This window comes from Toxotes jaculatrix, chromosome 9 (assembly GCF_017976425.1).
Source record: "Toxotes jaculatrix isolate fToxJac2 chromosome 9, fToxJac2.pri, whole genome shotgun sequence".
NCBI classification, from domain to species: Eukaryota; Metazoa; Chordata; class Actinopteri; family Toxotidae; genus Toxotes; species Toxotes jaculatrix.
The window spans coordinates 21807603-21826404 of NC_054402.1; the positions used below are offsets into that span (position 1 = coordinate 21807603).

Consider the following 18802-nt stretch of genomic DNA (forward strand, 5'->3'; position numbering starts at 1 on the left):
GTTAAAGATTAAGTTTTAGAGATGGCAGATGAATGTAAAGTGTGTGAAAATCATCGAGCTCACACAGAAAATGGAAGCATAACAAGAAGTGGTTTGCTCCGTAACTGAGACTATGAGCTGAGAATTTGCCTTCAAATCAGCATCACCTGGTGTAACCTCCCACACACTCAAAGGGGCGCCAGCAGCCCCATCGTTCGAGATAAGACAACAGAAAGTACAGAGCGCCCATAGGAAAGTGCCCTCACTGACCCCTCTTCGCTGTCCCTCCTCTCTTACCATCTAATCCCTCTGCCTCCTTTATATATATGATACCTAATCAGTTCCTTTTCACTCAAGGTCATGGGGGGGGTGATATTAGAAATCACTGAGAAGGCATTTTGTCCGTACAGAAATACTCATCTGTGAGGATTTTTTTTTTCACTGAAAAATAAAATGGTCAACACTGAAACAACAGGCAGATGTATCAGAGCAACATGAGCGCAAAACAACAGCTTATGATTCATCTTCTCAATTTTTTAGTCATGTTTCCCAGCTCTAACAATTCCACGTAACAACAGCTGATACTGAGACTGTCCCACAGACTGGGGTGTGGAGCACAAGAATATTATCACAGCTACTATGATAAAACATCCATAGTTATTCTATGTGTAAATATGTATATTTGACATCATTATCTAGTGTTAGCATAATCACACAAACTTGAGTAGATACTCAAAAAAGATTTGGCATATTCACCGCAGCCTTAAGTGATTGAGGAAAGAAAACGAGTAAAGAAATGTTATTTTTCAGTGAGAGTGGAAGTGAAAAGACTGATGGGGGAAAGAAAAACACATGAATCACACCTAGGAGAAAGTCTGAGTAATACCTACACGGTGCTGAAACCTTTTAGCACCCAAAGTCAAAGTCTTACAAAGACAATCCTGAGCATCAAAAGGATGTTTCTCCTGCTAATGTTGCGTTCAAGTGGAAATCCTCTTCCAAGAAATCTAGGACCTAAACTATTATGAGCGGCCAGCAGAATTTATTGCTAATGTATTAACTTAAACCAGAGATAAACACAGTACATGAGAAGAATTTACTATTTATTATTAATTTGCCTGTGGTTGTGTGTACACTTGTCTTTTAATATTTCACTTAATGTCACCTGCACAGGTGAAATCCACTCAAGGTCAAACTTAGGAAACAAGATGAAACTTTTGCTTCCAGCCATTTTGTTTTTCACCTTTAATAGCAAACAGAACTCTACGGTTATAACAACTATCGTTGAAGTGATCACTTGATTTACTGATAAGACAATCAACAGAACATGATATTTCGATAATCTAATTAGTTATTCCCTGTTAACAGATTATAAAAAAGATGCCAAACATTCTCTGATTTCAGCAGCTCAAATGTGAGGTTTTGCTGCTTCTTTGGGTCAAATATGACGGCAAATGGAATATCTGAGTTTTGGACTGATTCTCATGGAAAGACAGGAATTTGAAGACGCCACCTTAGTCTCTGGGAAATTACAGTACACAGTTTTCATTGTTTTTTGATTAATCGATTAACTGAGAAAAATTCTAGCACCAATGTTAAGAAGTCAGAAGTACTTACTAATTACTCACTTACTAATTTTGCTGTTGTATCTACCTATATATAAGAAAGCAAACACTGAGTGTGGTAGCTTGAAACATCAGGCTGAAACAGGAAGCCATGGAGCTGACCTCTGTATGTGCAGACAAAGTGCCCCTGGCAGTCCACTGGCTTCTCCATCAGTACCATCTGCCTACAGTTCAAAGAGCCGCAACTATGGAAACCAAGATGTGAACTGGGCGTTATGGTAAACAAATATACTGTAAGCAAACAACACACAGTGAGGCCATACACGAAGTTGACACGCAATGCACACACTTTGATTGAGGCAAGTAAACTTCCTGTTTTTCCCCCCAGTGCTTAAGATGCTCTATCTTGTTTACCAGGGTGTGACACAGAGAGGTTCACAAAAACTGTGGTGACTGAGTTTGAGTCAGAGACGTTTTAGCCGCAGAAATACTGAACATACATTAAAGCAGGGTGAAGGATAAATTCATAGGAAGAAGCGAGAGTCTGGGTTTTCACAGAAAATGGGCAATGAAAACTGTATCTGTGTGTCTCCACACAGATACAGTAAAAGCACATGTGGGATGACCAGTTCCAGGAAGTGTGCTGTTTAACACAATGATAAAATCACAGGCCAGAGACAGTCAATGTTTAACTCCCCAACTGGATTCGGCTCCAAGTATCACATGATCCACACCAGTGTGAGTGTCTGTGTGTGTTACAGTGATTTTATAAGAAATTGAGAGAACAAGACAGACAGAGGGTTCACTATCGAGTGGTTACTGATGACATTTTTGCCGAAGGGCCAACCCCAAAGTTAGCTTTGCCACGGTTCTCTGGAAACAACTCTGCTGCAACGTCAGCGGGCTGAAGCCGAAAATAATCTGCTTAATCACAGATCGTAAAAAACCCGGTTATAAAGTCAGCGACATCTCCAACACAGATCTCTAAATGATTCTGAAGCCTGAAGTTCCGGCTTATTGAACGGGAATGTACAAAATGTCCAAGATTTCTTCTCTTTAAGCCTTAATTTAATATAAGCACTACTTCTTAATACTCTTCTAAATTCCCAGAAAATACACATGAAAATAGCAAATAAGATTTTGATTCGATGTGACAAAAAAGTACTGATGCAATACACATACAACATTCATATATTTGTTATATGAGATCATCTTGACTATGGTAGTTTTACAAATAATAAACATAATAAATGTAAAAAGTCTAAAGTAAATGACAGACTGCATTCCTAGTGTTTTAAAACCTGCAATACAAAAAAACTATAAATGGAAAACTATAAAACTGTAAATCTACCCTGAAATATCATTAGTAAGTAAAGTTTATTTGTATAGAACCTTTCAAAGATACAAAGGCACAAAGTGCTTTGCATCAATTAAAAATAGCAGCGACAACAAACAGCACTGGGTTGACAAGTTAAAATCTCAGCAACAACATACAACTGAGGGCAGAGACACAAAAACAAGCACTTATGCTTCACTACTGAATAAAGCACAAGAGCAAACGTTTAGAGGCTTTAATGAGTCAGAATGGTTCGATCATGTTGTGACAAACCCAGCGCTGCTCAATTTCTGAGTGAAACGAGCTGAGTTAGTTTGCGTTCAGTGGTATATTTGCTGTAAGTGATGAATGAAGTGGGCGTTAGTTATATCCTCAGACTGACATCCCGACAGCCATCGAGGACCACTGCACCAGTCTGTATAAGCAACCGTGACCGTTCACTCAACTGAAGTCATTTCTGAGGGATAACGACACTGAGAAAACAGTTTCCAGCACAATGCACAGACCAGTGGTTGGTGACGTCAGCTCGAGTGTTATTTGTATCTAGTGTTTTTGCGCAAAAGGAATCAGGCTACTGCACAAACACTCTGCTCTGCTCTGCAGGACTAAACTACACAAACAAAAAGACCAACAGATGTTCTCATCTTCAGAGACCACCCCCCCCCCCAAATTGTTGTCAATCTTATCACTAACTTTCATTTGACTTTCTATCTCCCTATACACACACACACACACACACACACACACACACACAAACCCTTAGTCTCCTCCACCCATCCTCTGTTACAGGAATGGCAAGAATGCACAATCCTGAAATTACTTGGGGCCTCATCAGCAGCCAAGTCCCTCACTCTCGCACACCTTGGGGCACATCCGTACACACACACACACACACACACACACACACAACCACAAACACTTTGCCTCCCAATATGCCCTCTATTTCTTATTGCATGGGTCATGTGGGCCAGTCACTGGGGGAGCATGCTTTCACTCCTACCTATTCTCATAAATATCCTTAACTCCATTACAACCTTCAGGCCATAAAGGCCAGTGAAAGTTCCTATTGTAGACAGGTGGTTTTTCAGGCCCTGAAGCGTTGCATAATAAACCAACTCTGATGGAGGACACTCCCTGTCCTTACACTATACCATTTTTTTTCTTACTGTGCCTGGCGACGCCTTAACCTTAGAGCCTATACATAAATAAAAACAGAGTATGATGTCAACAGACTGCTAAAAACAAAGGAGAAACTGGTTCACTTGGTGGAAAACCTATCTCAGCTATGTTCTGATTGGTTTTTATACCATATAGGTTTGAACAGGAAGTAAAAGCAGCTTGGAAAAGTAAGAAAACAACTCAAAACCTCTGAATGTTCAGAAATCACGTCCAGTAAAGACGATTTAGTTAATGACCTCAAAACATGCAAAAGGAATGCAGGAGGAATGCACCAGTGCTCACATTTTTACGCACTCCCCAAACCAAGTGTGGTCTGAAGGGCCATTGCATTTGACTGTGCGTCATCAGCGTCTCACCGTAAACAAAAGAGCACTGTCTGTCCATTTCTAAAAACAATACACACCCACTCATTAGCACAGTGTGATGTTTATAACCCTCCATCACTGAGGAACATGACACACACACACAAACACAGATGAGTTTTACTGTTGTCACAGTAAAGTGGTGGATAAAGTACATCGAGTCTTTCAGTCACTGCATCTATTTGTGGGGTATGTGTCGACTGAGGGCCTTTACTCACTTCTTCATCTCGTCTCCCTTTATTTAGATACTTGCTTCAATCTTTATTTATAGGACCACCCCCTTTGTGGGTGGATTGTGTGTGTGTGTGTGTGTGTGTGTGTGTGTGTGTGTGTGTGTATTGCCCTCAGATGCTGTAAATCAGTTACCTTCCAGCTGCCTGACAGAGCAAAGGTCCATCTCAGACTGGGCTATAGCACTGCTGTTCACTCAGAAGACAAACACACACACAGAGACACACAACCCAAGACAAAACTGTGACACCGTCATCACATTACAGACAGACACACAATGATGTAGCTGGCTGAGATCAGTCAGAAGTCATTAACTTTTACAGGGGCAAGGGCAAACAGACCAGAGAGTTAGAGAGGGACAAACTCTTGAAACACTTGACACTGTCCAGACTTGCTGACATCATGAGGACAGCAGGAAGTTAGGTGACACACCTGTGCAATCTAATGCAGTTTCAGATAAATGTGATCCTTATTTCTCAAAAGACAAACAACCCAGAAACACTGCGGTGCTGAAGGTGGTGCTCAACTTTGTGCATACTGTACATCAACTGTCCTCAGTTCCTCATTCTCTCAAGAGTTTTCCTTTTCAGAGACAAAGTTTAAAGATGTCTCAATAGATATCTGACTTGCGGGGAGTCCCAGGTATTTAACGTCTGTGGGTTGTTATCAAGGCCACTGATGACACTTCACTTGAAAGAGGAGCAAAGGAGAGTATCTGGGTTACAGTAGAGAAACCATGGAGGTGTACGACACCACTTATCCCCCACCTACAATGCTGTCTTTTCATCAAAGAGATTTAACAACCATTCTCACGCCTCAGGTGACTCCATCTCTAACGACTGTCATTACAACAGCAGGGAGCACTGACGAGCCAAGTCACATCGGTGGTCTTGACAACGACCTTACAGATGTTAAAACACCCGGGACTTTACACCAGTCAGTCAGAACTGAAGAAGCTTATTGGATGAAAATTGAAACATCTTCCAAGTATCTAAAACCAAGTCCAGCTGCCCTTGATTCAACCCATTTCAGATTTAAGGAAGTGATTTACCAGTTCCAAATGCTCACTACACTGTATCCCATCTCAGTTACCTTACACAGTCTATAAAAAGACACTGACATCAGCGTGTTCATATGCATTAAAACATAACCAGTTTTCAGTTATGTATGAATATGTGAGCGGAGGAATGCTGCCAAGACAAAACGCATGGGAACACACCTCAGTATGTACAGTATGTAACGTTCATGCTTAAACTGTAGGGCCTTATGCGTATGAAGCTATCACAAGGCTGAACGCGTGCTCACAGCAGAGTGTGTGTGGGACAGAGTGTGCGTGTGTCATCGGCGGGGACTTGTGCAGGGAGGAAGTGTTGCCATGGAGATGTGAAGCTGAGGTTTTGCCCTCTCAGGTTACCGAGTGTAGGCTGGACCCCCCCAGGGTAGAAGCATAACCCAGCGCTATCTGTGCATCTAGGGTGCTGCGGTTATCGCATCAAGCTACCTGCAGGGAGAAAATGAACAACCACAGGTGTTGTACCACAGACGCCTGGTTCTTTATGTACTGTTTGTTTATTACAAAGTTTTTTTTTTAATCTGATATGTTAAAAATCTGAATAATGAACAAATGATTAAAACATTTTTTGCTTTATTTATTCAGTGGCTACAAGGCTTCTTCTTTTCAGTAAGTCCATCTAGGCTCGGACACAGACTAACACACGGGGGGGTTTAGAGATTATTTGAATATGCAATTTAAAAGACTTTATTTAGAGCATCTGTTATGTGCTGAAATTGTAAGTTTTTATTCAGTCCCAGCTTGCTCAATAAACTAACTCTGGTGTCTGCAGGAAAGTAAAGTAGGTTAAAAAAAACAAACAAGCAAAAACAACTGATTACATGCTTTATTTATTTGTGTTTCAATTGTCACTAGCCTGAAGTAGGTTACACCTGTCACAAAATGGTTTCGCAATGATTTTGGTTAGGCGCACTGAATTTATACCCCAAATTCTAAAAAAAAACAAAACAAAAAAAAAAAAAACAATCACTTACAAGAACACATAAATGTAAACATACAGTGGCTATTTGCTGGGCTTTGCTGATTCATGCACATTTAGTCTGCACTGTAGCTTCAATAAATTTCACCTCTAACCAGTCAGTGGGTTTTAACAGGGGATCGTCACAGGCTGATGCTTTTCACTGATACCCAGCTAACTATCTTTGTAGCTTAACACATTCCTGCAACCCTGGAATCTGTGGTGATGGGCAGTCTAAACCTCCATAACCCTCTGTACGTACGTCCAATACATCCATCCTCTTGCTCATCTTTACCAGCAAAAAGTATTCTTCCTTCAACTTTCTGTCTTTATCTTCTTTTTATTTGTGTCCATTGTTAAAAATCCTCACTCATTCAGGGAACGCTGACGCTTGACATTATCGCATGTCTTCATCATTATCAGATTTTGCCTACATACATGTAGGATACAGCAGCATAACACTGACATTGTTATTTAATGTAAATGTTTCCCCTCTATATAAGATGTAATCCGACATGGGACCAGACAAACATTTTAGCTTTGTTTTCATAACCAAAGTCCTAGACAATATCTACTCTCATATCACAAAATCAATATTATAATCAGCGTCCCCAGCTATAGATAGCAACATGAAATGTGATAACACATACTCTCACTGGATGCACTGCAAATGTAAACCATCAGAATAAACAGCCTGTGAATTCTGTGTTTGAAATGGTTTTACCATGTTTTAAATTCTGCTGTTACAGATGAGTAGAAAACCCTCATTTTAAAATGAAATTTAGTTGAGCAATAGCCTAGATGTTTCTGTGTCTTCATAGGGGCAGTGTCTCGCCAGGAATGTGTCCCACGGTTGATCTCAGACGAGCTTTTCTATCCCGATACCATCAGGCTTGTTTATTCCAGGGAAGTTAGGAAAGTGTTTTAACTGGATGTTTGGCATTGCATTTACACGCTTCTCTAAATATGATGATCTAATGATCTAATGATGATCTAAATATCGTCATCACTGATTGCTTCACAGGCAGAATGAGTTACTGACTGACTCCATTATGTACCAAGTCAAGGATGGAAAAGCTGGAGAAGATAACGGGCAACAACTGGGAGTCCACAGCTGAACAGCTACCATCATTTTCTCTGCATTCCTAATAATAGTTTGTGACAGAGGAGCTGCAAAACGCTATGCTGTTTATAAACCAATTTTCAAGTCAAACGATGTCACATCTTGACACCAGCACCCCACCGAACGCCAAACGAAAGAAGTCTGTGCCACACAGAGCGTCCTGTAGCAGGTCTCATGTTGAGTGCGTCCTCATTTCACGCACGAGCCGCTGATTGAAGATGCTATGATGGTGTTTCAGTGGAAACACAAAGCCTGTTTTCTTCAGGCTTCATTCAATCACAAATCACCTGGCTTAAGAAAGTGAGATCATGTACAAAAAAAAAAAAAAAAAAAAAAAAGATTGACTTGACATATGTGAGCAGAGATATGCTGTCAAACCGAGTTGGTTTGTGACATTTGCACTGCTTTTCTAGCCAAACGCATTGTGTTTCTGCTCTATTTGTGCGCAACTTAATCGCTGAGAATAAATTAAAGGAGCAATTAGTTCACAATGTTCCTGTGCAGACGTCTTTATAATCGCTCTGCACATCCCATTTAAGGCTTATCTCTCATGTATTTCACTGTACCATCTCTGGCATTTCTCTCTCTGTTCATTACATCTCCCTCTATCCCTCTCCTGCTGTCTCCCCTGCATTCCTCGGCAGGTCCCGGCGTGCTGTGCAGCCAAGTGGAGAATTCCAACAGGCCGCTCTCATTTCACAGTCAGTCACATTTCTCGCCATGGCAATTTCCATTCTATGTATAGTTTAATAATAAGAAGACAGGTACAGTTTCCACTTAGTTAAAGTGAATACTGAATGTTCCATTTTCCTCAGTGTGGCACTGGTAGCAGATTAGATAGTGGGTCTTAAATAAAAAAAAAACAAAAAAACAAAAACAATGGTCTTCATGTAAGATAGCAGACATTGTGAAAGCCAGCTTGTACACACTCACTCTCTCACACACACAAAAGACGTTTACCGTCTCCCTTTCATACTACTCTTTGAGAGGATGTTATGCAAGCCTTTCACTATAATGAGGGGTGATTACTTTAAAAGTAACAGCAGGAAGTGTGAATGAGCGGGAGAGAGTGAGTGGGGAGAGAGATACAGGGGCAGGGAGCGACAGAAAGAAGATAATGGTGCAAATAATAAGTGACAGTTGCAGCACACACAGGTGTTTCACTCCAAACAAGTACTCAGACAATAGAATCCACAAATCTGGTAACAAAAGTGGGTCGCTTGAAAAAAAAAAAAAATTATATATATGTGGGCGTTTTATATGAATGTGTTGTTCTAAGGAACATGCTGAAAAACACAGTATTTCATCTAATGCCTCAGTGGGAACAGCCTCAGTATTCAGCAGGAAAACAGTAAGACAGAAACTCAACGATAGGGAACATACGTGAGGCCAAAAAAAAAAAAAAAAAAAAAAAATCAGCTGGTCAATGTCTGCCTCAATACACAGAGAGACCGTCTGACACTGTACGCAAACACACTGCCAGCAGTTACTCTCCATATCAAGCCTTTCAAATTCAGCTTTTTCTAGATTTGTTTTCCATCTTTTTCTGGAGTCTCTTTAAACTTTTAGTTTAATATACATGTACAGTGCAGTCTATAAACATTAAGACCATGCTTTCGAGCACACTGGACCGAAAACAGCGTCTAAGAGCTTTCCCACACTGTTCACCCAGTATGACTGAGAAAACCCTCAAAGTCGAAAGTCAGCATTTTCACCTCACTGTCACTGTTTCGTTTGAAATCCAACATGGTGGAGTAGGGCCAAAACAATGAAAAAATATCACTGTCCAAATACTTACTGACTGCACTGTGTGTTTGGTTTAACCATCATGCAATGTGCCATGACACCTTGATGTTTTGATGTGCTTTGCTCTCAGACTTGAAGAGCCATCGAGCACACTGAAAAACAATACACCAATGAGTCGCGTTATTGTTGTGATAACTGACACCCAACACACCCCTTGTATGTAAAGCAGGTTTGGCTGTATTAGCCACATGGCTCTCTGAGGTTCACCTTCCTCTGTCCCTGTTTCAGCCCCACACGGCCTGCATCATTCAGGTAGCTCAGTCCTAAACCTCAATACAATTAAGAATCCTCCCACAGACAATGACCACGCTTCACAGTTATATTCAACTTTTTAAGCCCCATGATACAGGGCATGGACGTCACCACAGTTGTGAAACTTTTTTTTTCCTTTTTCTTTTTCTTTTTTTGTGAAACACTTATTTAGAATTCTGCTTTCATTTGTGCCCAGTTTCTCAGTAGAGGCCGGCTTTGGGACTAAATCTGGCTTGGAATAAATAGCTGCATTGTTGGCTGATGTCTGTAGAGTGACGTCAGTTAGCCTTATCAGTGTTCTCTAACTTCACCTCAGAGGAGGCCTGACAGCAGACCCCACCCAACACAGGGCTTCCAGGACCACTGCCTGATTGAAATAACATCATCCAACACAGCAGTTGGGCAACAGTACTTTCCAAAGTGGCAGTGCCATGCCAACACAAAACTGAAGCAGCAGTAACTGTTACGGAGGTGCTTTTAAATGACTGCAATAGCAAAAAAACAACAGCTCTGGAAATCAGACAAGTTATCTTCAAGGTGAAGTGTGAGGTTGAGTCTCACATGACAGAAAATACTCTGCAGCCATTACTGTTGCCACATTGCCCATTTGGAGCATGTACTTCAGACTAGGTAAGGGCTGGGAAATAGGATAAAATCCTCTGTAATGGTGCTGTGCATTGTGACGTATATTGTGATTAAATTTTTGAGAAATTAAACTAAAAATCTGTTTGTAGCTCGATAACCAGATTAAACCCATGTTTTTGGTTAACCTGGATAATTTAATCCTGTAAAGAAAATCTAAATCCAATATTGCTATTAAGCAGTGCTGCTCATTGCTTTGCAACTTTGCCAGCAGTGGCCTAAAACAGCCACAGATATTAAATGGACAGTGGGCTCGGGAGAAATGGTGCAGCAAAATCTCCACTGGCTGAAAAATCTCTTAACATCATACAACACAGTAATGCTCAGCCCTCAGGCTAGGTGCTGATCACACACTGTATGTACACATGAGCAGGCCCGTGTACACACAGACACCTGTCTGCAATGCTGCGTTTGTTACATCTTACTCGTGCTGCCTGTGGGAAGTGACACCACCTGAGATCACCTCGGACCTACTGACTAGTTCTGCAGACGCAGAGGGAGCTCAAACTAAACCCTAATTCACAAGTCCATGTCTGTTGGCTTATTGTGAATGAAGAGCAGAGAGCGCTTATAAGAAAACTCCAAAAACTGCATCAGTCACAGTCACAATTTCCTCGTAGGCAGGAATGAAACCTGTGGTACAGTTGGCATTGATCCTATACGTTTACTGACAAACAGGTTGACTTGACATAGGTGACATCTGAAAACATGAATCCGAATTATGACAACTCTAAAGAAGTAGTCTGTCAAGTTGGCTATTATTTGTAAAATACTTAAAAACAGTTTTAAGCTCATACTGTTTGTCTCACAGGTATGTATTATTAATGAATTCCAGCTCGCCTGCAACATTTAAAGCTAACACGACTGGTTTGGACAAACATTGCACCCATACAAAGTAAAATTCATCTACACTGTTGATTTATAAAGCGTTTCATGCATCAAGATAAGCTCAAGTACACCAGAGATGTCACATCGCCTAACCAAAAAAAAAAACAAAAAAAAAACACAATCTACCAAGAATGACTGAGCCACTGCTGCTCACATGAAAGCAAAACGCTCATATATTTATGACAGAAAAGCTGACTACATGAATTACGTTCCAAAGTTTCACATCCTCTTTATCTGGCTCTGCTGTCTGTCCATTTCTCAACAATAAAACAGACACGGTTGTCATCTGTGACATGGCTTATAGTGAGTAGTGTGTCCCAATGTAGGCCAGTGTTTCCTGAAGTGGGAATGAGGGACCAGGGGTTACTGAAAAAAAGAAAAAAAAACCCCACACACATGAAGAGGATCTGTGGCAAAATGAGAGAAGTATTAGGCCTGGTTGAAAAGGTTGATCTCTCTGCAGTTTAAAGCAAATGATCCCACAGAGAGTGCAGACAGTCTGACTGCATGTAGTCTGTACTCTGTCTAATGATAAAATGGACACATAGGATGAAATTACACTGCCCTGACTGTTATATAATAAAACCTACAGCGAAGCTGAGAGGCTAGGAGCTGTCAGGAGACAAGGCACAAACAGCTGAAACTGGCTGTCACTGCTGGGCAAACTGAACACATGCTCTGCTTTGCAGAAAAAAGCACAACAATACAGTTACAGTACAAGCATCTATCAGATTCACCTCGGCTGAGCCATAATCACTCCGGAATGCTACATTCCGTCCTCGCATGGAGGAAGCAGTGAACAAACTCCGTTTCGAAATCCAATGAGTCTGTTGTTCTCTCGCTTAACGGCTGAAGTCAGCGACTCCACCAACAAATTCTCAGTCCCCAACAAACCGGCAGGACCTCCTGGTGTGTTCAGCTTACATCTATACCCGGGAACAGCACTCGATATCCATTAAAACTGCAGCTTTTAAAAGCCTGTGGAGCCACCCCCCCTTTAAAACAGCCCGTTTCAGGAGACGTTTGATTAGCTGCACGGTAATAACGGATTACAACAACTCTGCCAGATTCGTTTTATTCTATTTCTAAATAATGGATGACAAACTAGCTTTCTAATTAAATGTCGGATTGAGATGTGGATGCCGTGGATTCGCCGAAGTTTTTAAGTTGACTTCTCCGAGGACGGGAACTTCTGATATTCATGGGTAGCCTAATGATCGCCCAGTGCGACGTTCAATTGGCAGATTGATGAACGGAGTTTGGTGCGCCGTGCTCGCTCGACAGGTGAAAAGTACGGGACTAAAATCGGTCACACAAAACGGGACTTACCTTTAGTCAGTCCGTGGTGTGGGATCGCTGAAGAATGTGCCGGCCGAACAAACAGCTGAAAGTTATTACTGATCTTATGTCTTCACCACACAGCAGTTTGTCGTTCAAAAAGCCCGTGTGACGGACAGAGCACCCGCACCTGGGTTCTCTATGGACAGGACAGACCTCGCAGGTGGAAAGGATCGCGATCCGGCTTCCTGTTTGCTTCAGAAGGTGAACCAACCACCACCGTCACCGGTGCTTTTTCCTCTGCCTGCTCTCCCTCCGCCACCTCTGTCAGGTTTGAGAGGGTAACAGACCAGCAGGACTTCCGGTCAACATTTTCAAAATAAAAACCCTAATTGACCACAGAGAGTGGCCCTTGTGAGACTCAATGTGCTGCGTTTTGATTAAAGAGAAAATCCAACCTGACGTTGACTCCCTGTTGTTTTATTCCTAACATGTTGGACAGTAAAGTCCATATCTAGAACAATCAATATTCTGTTTAGAAACAAGAGCATAAAGATTTGAAATGATCTTGCAAGACTTAGATGCTCCTTAGTGCTTAGTAGATGCTCCAAGGAAAATGAATCAGCAACGGTTTCCTTGGGTTGTTCAGCTGCAGCTCTCTTAGTTCAGATAATGCAAATAGCCTACATATTCAAACAAACACAACCCCAAGCTCTGAAATAATTATCTAGACACCAGAAACTCATGGTATTAATTAGAAATCAAGACAGATTGACATGGTTGAAGGCTTTACTTTGTCAAAAACAAACCATATTTTATTTTATTTTACGTAAGTGTATTTCTAGTAGGTGATGACAATTGCATTGCCCAGCTCCTGTACATTACAATGAATATTTCAGCATACAAATCATATATCAATGCAGTATATCAATGCATCTCATACACCACAGCAGGTCCTGTGGGGGGATAATCTGTTAATTATACTCGAGATGCTCCAGGATTTATTTCCACATCACATCATCACTAGAGTACAGCCTGTCAGTATGTTATTCACTTTGTGCAAGTCAAAAATCAAAACTGAACAGTTCAGTATCACACAACAATAGCAAAGAGCATGTTTAGTAGCCTGTATTGTATTTTTGTCTGCTTTAGGGCTTTCCCTTCATAAACATACTCTTCTGCAGCACACCACTTGAAAACACTTGGCTGAAACCTTACCTGCTGTTCCTAAGCCACCCAATGAGGCTTTTATTGTGAAGACCGCATCTCCTTTCCTTTCGTGGGGCTGGTTTCATGAAGCTCTCCCGCAGACGCAGTGAAGTTAGGCGGCTTTCTTCCGAAAGCCAAATACCACCGACAGGAAACTCCTGAGCAGAGATTTCTCCCGGAAATTTAAAACAATATTATAGAAAGACCGGAGTGAATGTATCAGGCAAACGCCACATTCAAATGACAGTCACCGCATACATGAATTAATATATGTGTGTTTAGCCGTTATTTTCTTTTGTTTAGCCCTTAACTACCTGCAGGCTGAGCCTTGAAACATCTGCATTAAGCAATGCCCTCCTTTGACTGTCAGGACGTTTTATCCATGTGAGGTGTGTACAGCTCTGTAAAGTGCCATGTTTTTGCAGTAAATGATGAGCTTTGCTGCCCTCAGGTGATCGAAGAGGTTACTACTTCATCATGTCAAAATACAACGCTTTCATACTGTGTTGAAATCATAGCCTTTTGCACACACTGGTACAGAAGTCAATGTTAATGTCCAGTATCTTAAGTAATTGTGAAATTCTCTGTCCTTTCAGATCACTTGGCTCATAATCGTTGCTTTGACCAGACTGAGGGAAAAAGCCAAACCTATTATTGTTATTTTTAATATGTTGTTTTTCTATCTTCCTCTGAGAACACTGAAACCCAAATTAATGACAGGCTTTTTTTCCTCAGCAGACATTTTGACTTGTCAGTTGCAGGAAAAGCAGAGGTATTAACATTCACAATGGCTTTATTCGGGTCTATTCAGGTGCCCCAGTAAGTCATGGCAGTCACGGTGAGCCATCAATACCAAGATCATGAAGCTGAAGGAGCTAAATGGAACTCAGCCAACTTTAATTTTATTATTTGCACCTGAGTTTTTCCTACTCTAACATGTCATAATCTCTTTTGTGAAAAGGGCCTATTTTCCCCTTAGAGTAACAATTTAGATTGGGCTTTGGCTGTGTAAACCATTCATTCATTTTCAGAGGTTTCAGAGGTACCCCTTGTGAAAAGTTGTTCTGGTCTCACCTACATTAAGAAGTAGGCCACTGGGTTTTTGGCATGAATAGGACATGACTGTGTAGGGTGTAGAGTAGATGTATGATTGTTGGAAATGCAACTGTCCATCAGTCACTCCCTCTCCCCCAGGCACAGTTCTGTTCCTTTTTACCTTAATGAAAATGAATGCTTCAGGTGATTGATCTGTATCTATTTCTGATATATTTAGGGGTCACATTGATCTTGGTCTTGCATTATCTTGAAATGCATATAAACTTGTGGCTGTCTAACCTGATGTAGACTGTGCTCTACACTGTTTTAACTGGTATTTTTGCTTGTAAGGATAACATGTTTACAACTGTTCCCTTTGCCCCATTGCAAAATGACAGTCTTTCTCATGCCACATGGGGGCAGCAAAGACCCACATGGCACAGTTTTTATTCCAAGGGAGAACCAGTGGTTCCCCTCTCAGATCAAGCACATTTGGTCACTTTCAGAAAAAAAATATGTTCCCAGTGTGACTGTTTTCAAAGAAAGTTCAGTGATGTATTCAGTGTTATTGCTGCATATTGCTTGGTTACACTACCTTGAGAAGTGCTACAGGATGACCAGCTCAGACTATGATCAGAGTCCTACTATCAATTATAACGAGTTTTATCAGAGATATGTACACTTAAACAATCTGCTCGGGCCACAAATATGTGTGGTGCACCTCATCAGTGATATAGAGGATATATAATGTGTCATGTGCTTGACCTAATAGTGGGCAGGGGTTAAAGGCTGTCCCTCAGAGTTCCCCGTCATAACGTTCTCATTGTCTGAAATTTGCTAAACATAAGCAGGGCTCAAAGGGAGCAGCCTATGCAGTGTAATCCTGGGTCCAGCATGCTTCCATTACTGCTCCTCTTATTTGATTAAATGTACTCTAACTCAGTCCAAACCCATACTGTGCATAATCTCATCACAGATGATGAGCGTGTAATAAAAAGCACATTTAACTTGAAAGGGTACCTTATGTGAATGCGTATAATTATGGATATCAAAATATAATCACTTGTTTAATTGTGAGGCCTTACCAAGAGGTATGTAATTGCTTGAAAGAAATGTGGCTGAAATTGAATTGCAGTGTCTGAAATCTGACCCGGGACTGGCTTTGGCTTGTACATAAAGGTGGGGCCAGGGTGAGGCCGCAGGCCAGTTTCCTATTTTGCATGTGTACATTATAACCAATAGACAGAGGCTTATTTCACAAACATTATCATTTACAGAACAATTCAGAGTTTGAATACAGCATTGTAACACACGTTTGATTTAGTGCTACAAGAATAACAGCCTAATAACTGTCTGACCCATCACTTAATTTAAGTGAAGAGTGTGTTAAGTTTGTAAATTTCCTCTCATGGCTGCAGTGTAATGAAATATAAGAACATCCTGGCAGTATAAATAAGGGGGTGTTTTGGAATAGTTTCGGTTGTGAAATGCTCTCAGTGTTTGCCATTCACATATCTGAGTGAGGTTATATTTCTATTACTGATAGTTGGCTGATGTATAACTGGTTTGCAGTGATTATATGTCTCACATGTCCCCAGAGGTCAGCCAAAATCTGACCATGAAGCTGCACTGGTTTATTATATAGCTTCCAGTATCAGAGGAACAGGTGCTGGCCCTTAATGATCCCTGTGGGAATTTGGTTTCATCTTTGATTAATTGGAATGTTAACAGGAGAAGAGTTATCCTAATAGCCTCTTGTTGCCAGCCCTGCGGAAGTTTTTAGGGGGGGGGGGGCGAGAAAGGAAAGGGGTTTAAAAATAGACTCCATCAGTGCACGATGGGAAAAGACCTGCCATTTAAATCCCGACAAAGCAATTTGCAGCTCATAATCAAGAGAACGGAAACATTTTATCGCATTTCCCTTTACAGTATAAGCTGGCCAGTTCCGCCACATCCACGGCGCAAACTGACATCAGACAAATGCCGGTAAATGCTGCCTTGTGTGTTTGTCTGTTCAAACAGGTCCGCTGGCACATAACCAGGTACTGCCTGGAGGTGATATCTCATAATGAAAACCTGTTTGTTTGGTGAAGTGAGTTTCTGGATTGCCCTTGTTCTCCCGGTCTATGGCAATTTGTCATAAATGTGACAGCAGTTAGTGCAAGAAAACAAATTAATGTTTTCATTTCAGAGGATCTCTAATCACCATCATTTTATGCAGCCTGTGATGTAACTATTCACAAACCCTCTTTATCATCTTCCCGCTGCCTCTCTTCTGAAGGTCAGAGTCGTGACCCCCCCACCTCATTTGGACGGACTGTTTAGCGGCTGTGTGACATTTGAGTGGCCCGGTGGTGGCTGGAGGGTAAAAAGAGGTCAGTGCGTGATGATTTTTCTCTGTGAATAGATGACAGTCTGTCTCTTCCTTGAATAGATGACACTTGGGAGTATTTATAGACTTGGTATTTCTGGACATTTGATGAACCTCTGTTGACCAGGGGTCCAGTTAACAAACGCACGATTCCTATTTATAAACGGTGGAGAGTGTATCAACACACTCCATTGTAATTATTTGGACTTATTAAAGAATTATTGCATGTAATCTATTGTTTCGCGGGGTTGTCATTAAGATAGAAATCAGCAGCCACTGAAAACATCACGTAGATCACCGTGACAAGTTGTTTACATTGGAGATTCACCAGAGGACGCGTTCAGAAAATAAACAGCTCTGTATTTTGAGTAATGGCACATATGCAACGGACAGAATGAAACTTCTAGTACTTCTGCTCCAACAAGAGAGAAAGAAAAAACTCGTGCTGATTTGAACAATTGCCGGATTTTCTGCGAATCAAATCTTTGCATATTTTCCTGTTTGGACCAGATGTATACCAAACAGTGGTGACCCCCACTCTCCTTTTCAATGGGTTTGGGGTGATGTGCGCCGCTTCTTGGTGGAAACTGTTGCTCTTCAATCTCAAACATTAGCGAGCATGCCAGGAATTCAATTGTGTGCAGGCATTGGGAAACCTGCAACCTGCGTGTGACTTGACCGGCAGGGTCGCATCGCCGGTGCCCCGTCGAGCATGCAAGCTGTCATACCCGGAACGAGTCCAGGTACGCTCCTCTGCGTGCTTGCTTGCGTACGTGCGTGTGCGTGCGTGCGTGTGAGTCTTTCTCTGTGTTTGTAACGATGAAGAAGCGAGGGTCAAATGTGTTGCTTCTACAGTGAGTTGACCCCATTCGTCTTGTTGATTATAATCTGTCATCTCTGAGAGCACAACAAAGGATACAATCGTGGTTATTCAGTGCGCTCTCGGCGGAAAAGACGCATGAAAACAAAACCGCACATTGCACTAAACCTTTTCACCTCGTGCAGGAATAATTGAGGATTAATAGAAACATCCAGTCATCGCTTACAGCTCTTAGCACACGCGCCTTGTGCAGCAGCATCCTCGGCAAATACGCTCAGGCGCCTACAATGTTGCAAAGGCTATTTGTAAGTGTGCGCAGTTAGCTGTTGTTATTAATTATTTAATTATTAGTTATTGTGTTATTGTTATGAAAAATAGTCCACAGTTGGTCTCTATGGTGAAGTTTTTTGTTTTTGTGAAAGTATAACTCTGAGTAATGTCATGATAAATTCTCCTAAGGTTCGCGCCAACTGAGTCATGCAGGCATGCCATGAACTCCTGTTTCTAAGGGTATTCTGTTTATATTTTTAGTGTTATAATGAAACGTGCTGGCACAAGTTAGATAAATTAAAATATTCGAAAAATATTTTATCTAAGCACTGATTTACTGAAACTAATCAGTTCATTAACTTTGTCAGTAGTAAATACTCTCGACAACACCCAAGGAGCAGCCTACAGCCTATTTTTTCCACTAAC

At 41.3% G+C, this 18802-nt stretch overlaps 1 protein-coding gene across 2 annotated transcripts in view; it reads right to left on the reverse strand.

Moving 5' to 3' along the window:
• Positions 1–13007, reverse strand: part of pik3cb (phosphatidylinositol-4,5-bisphosphate 3-kinase, catalytic subunit beta) — a 53088-nt gene extending 40081 nt beyond the window's left edge. For both annotated transcript variants that reach the window (XM_041045908.1, XM_041045907.1), the window contains exon 1: positions 12723–13007. The gene's annotated coding sequence lies outside the window, so the exon portion shown is untranslated. The remainder of the gene's footprint in view (positions 1–12722) is intronic.
• Between the last annotated feature and the right edge of the window lie 5795 nt (positions 13008–18802).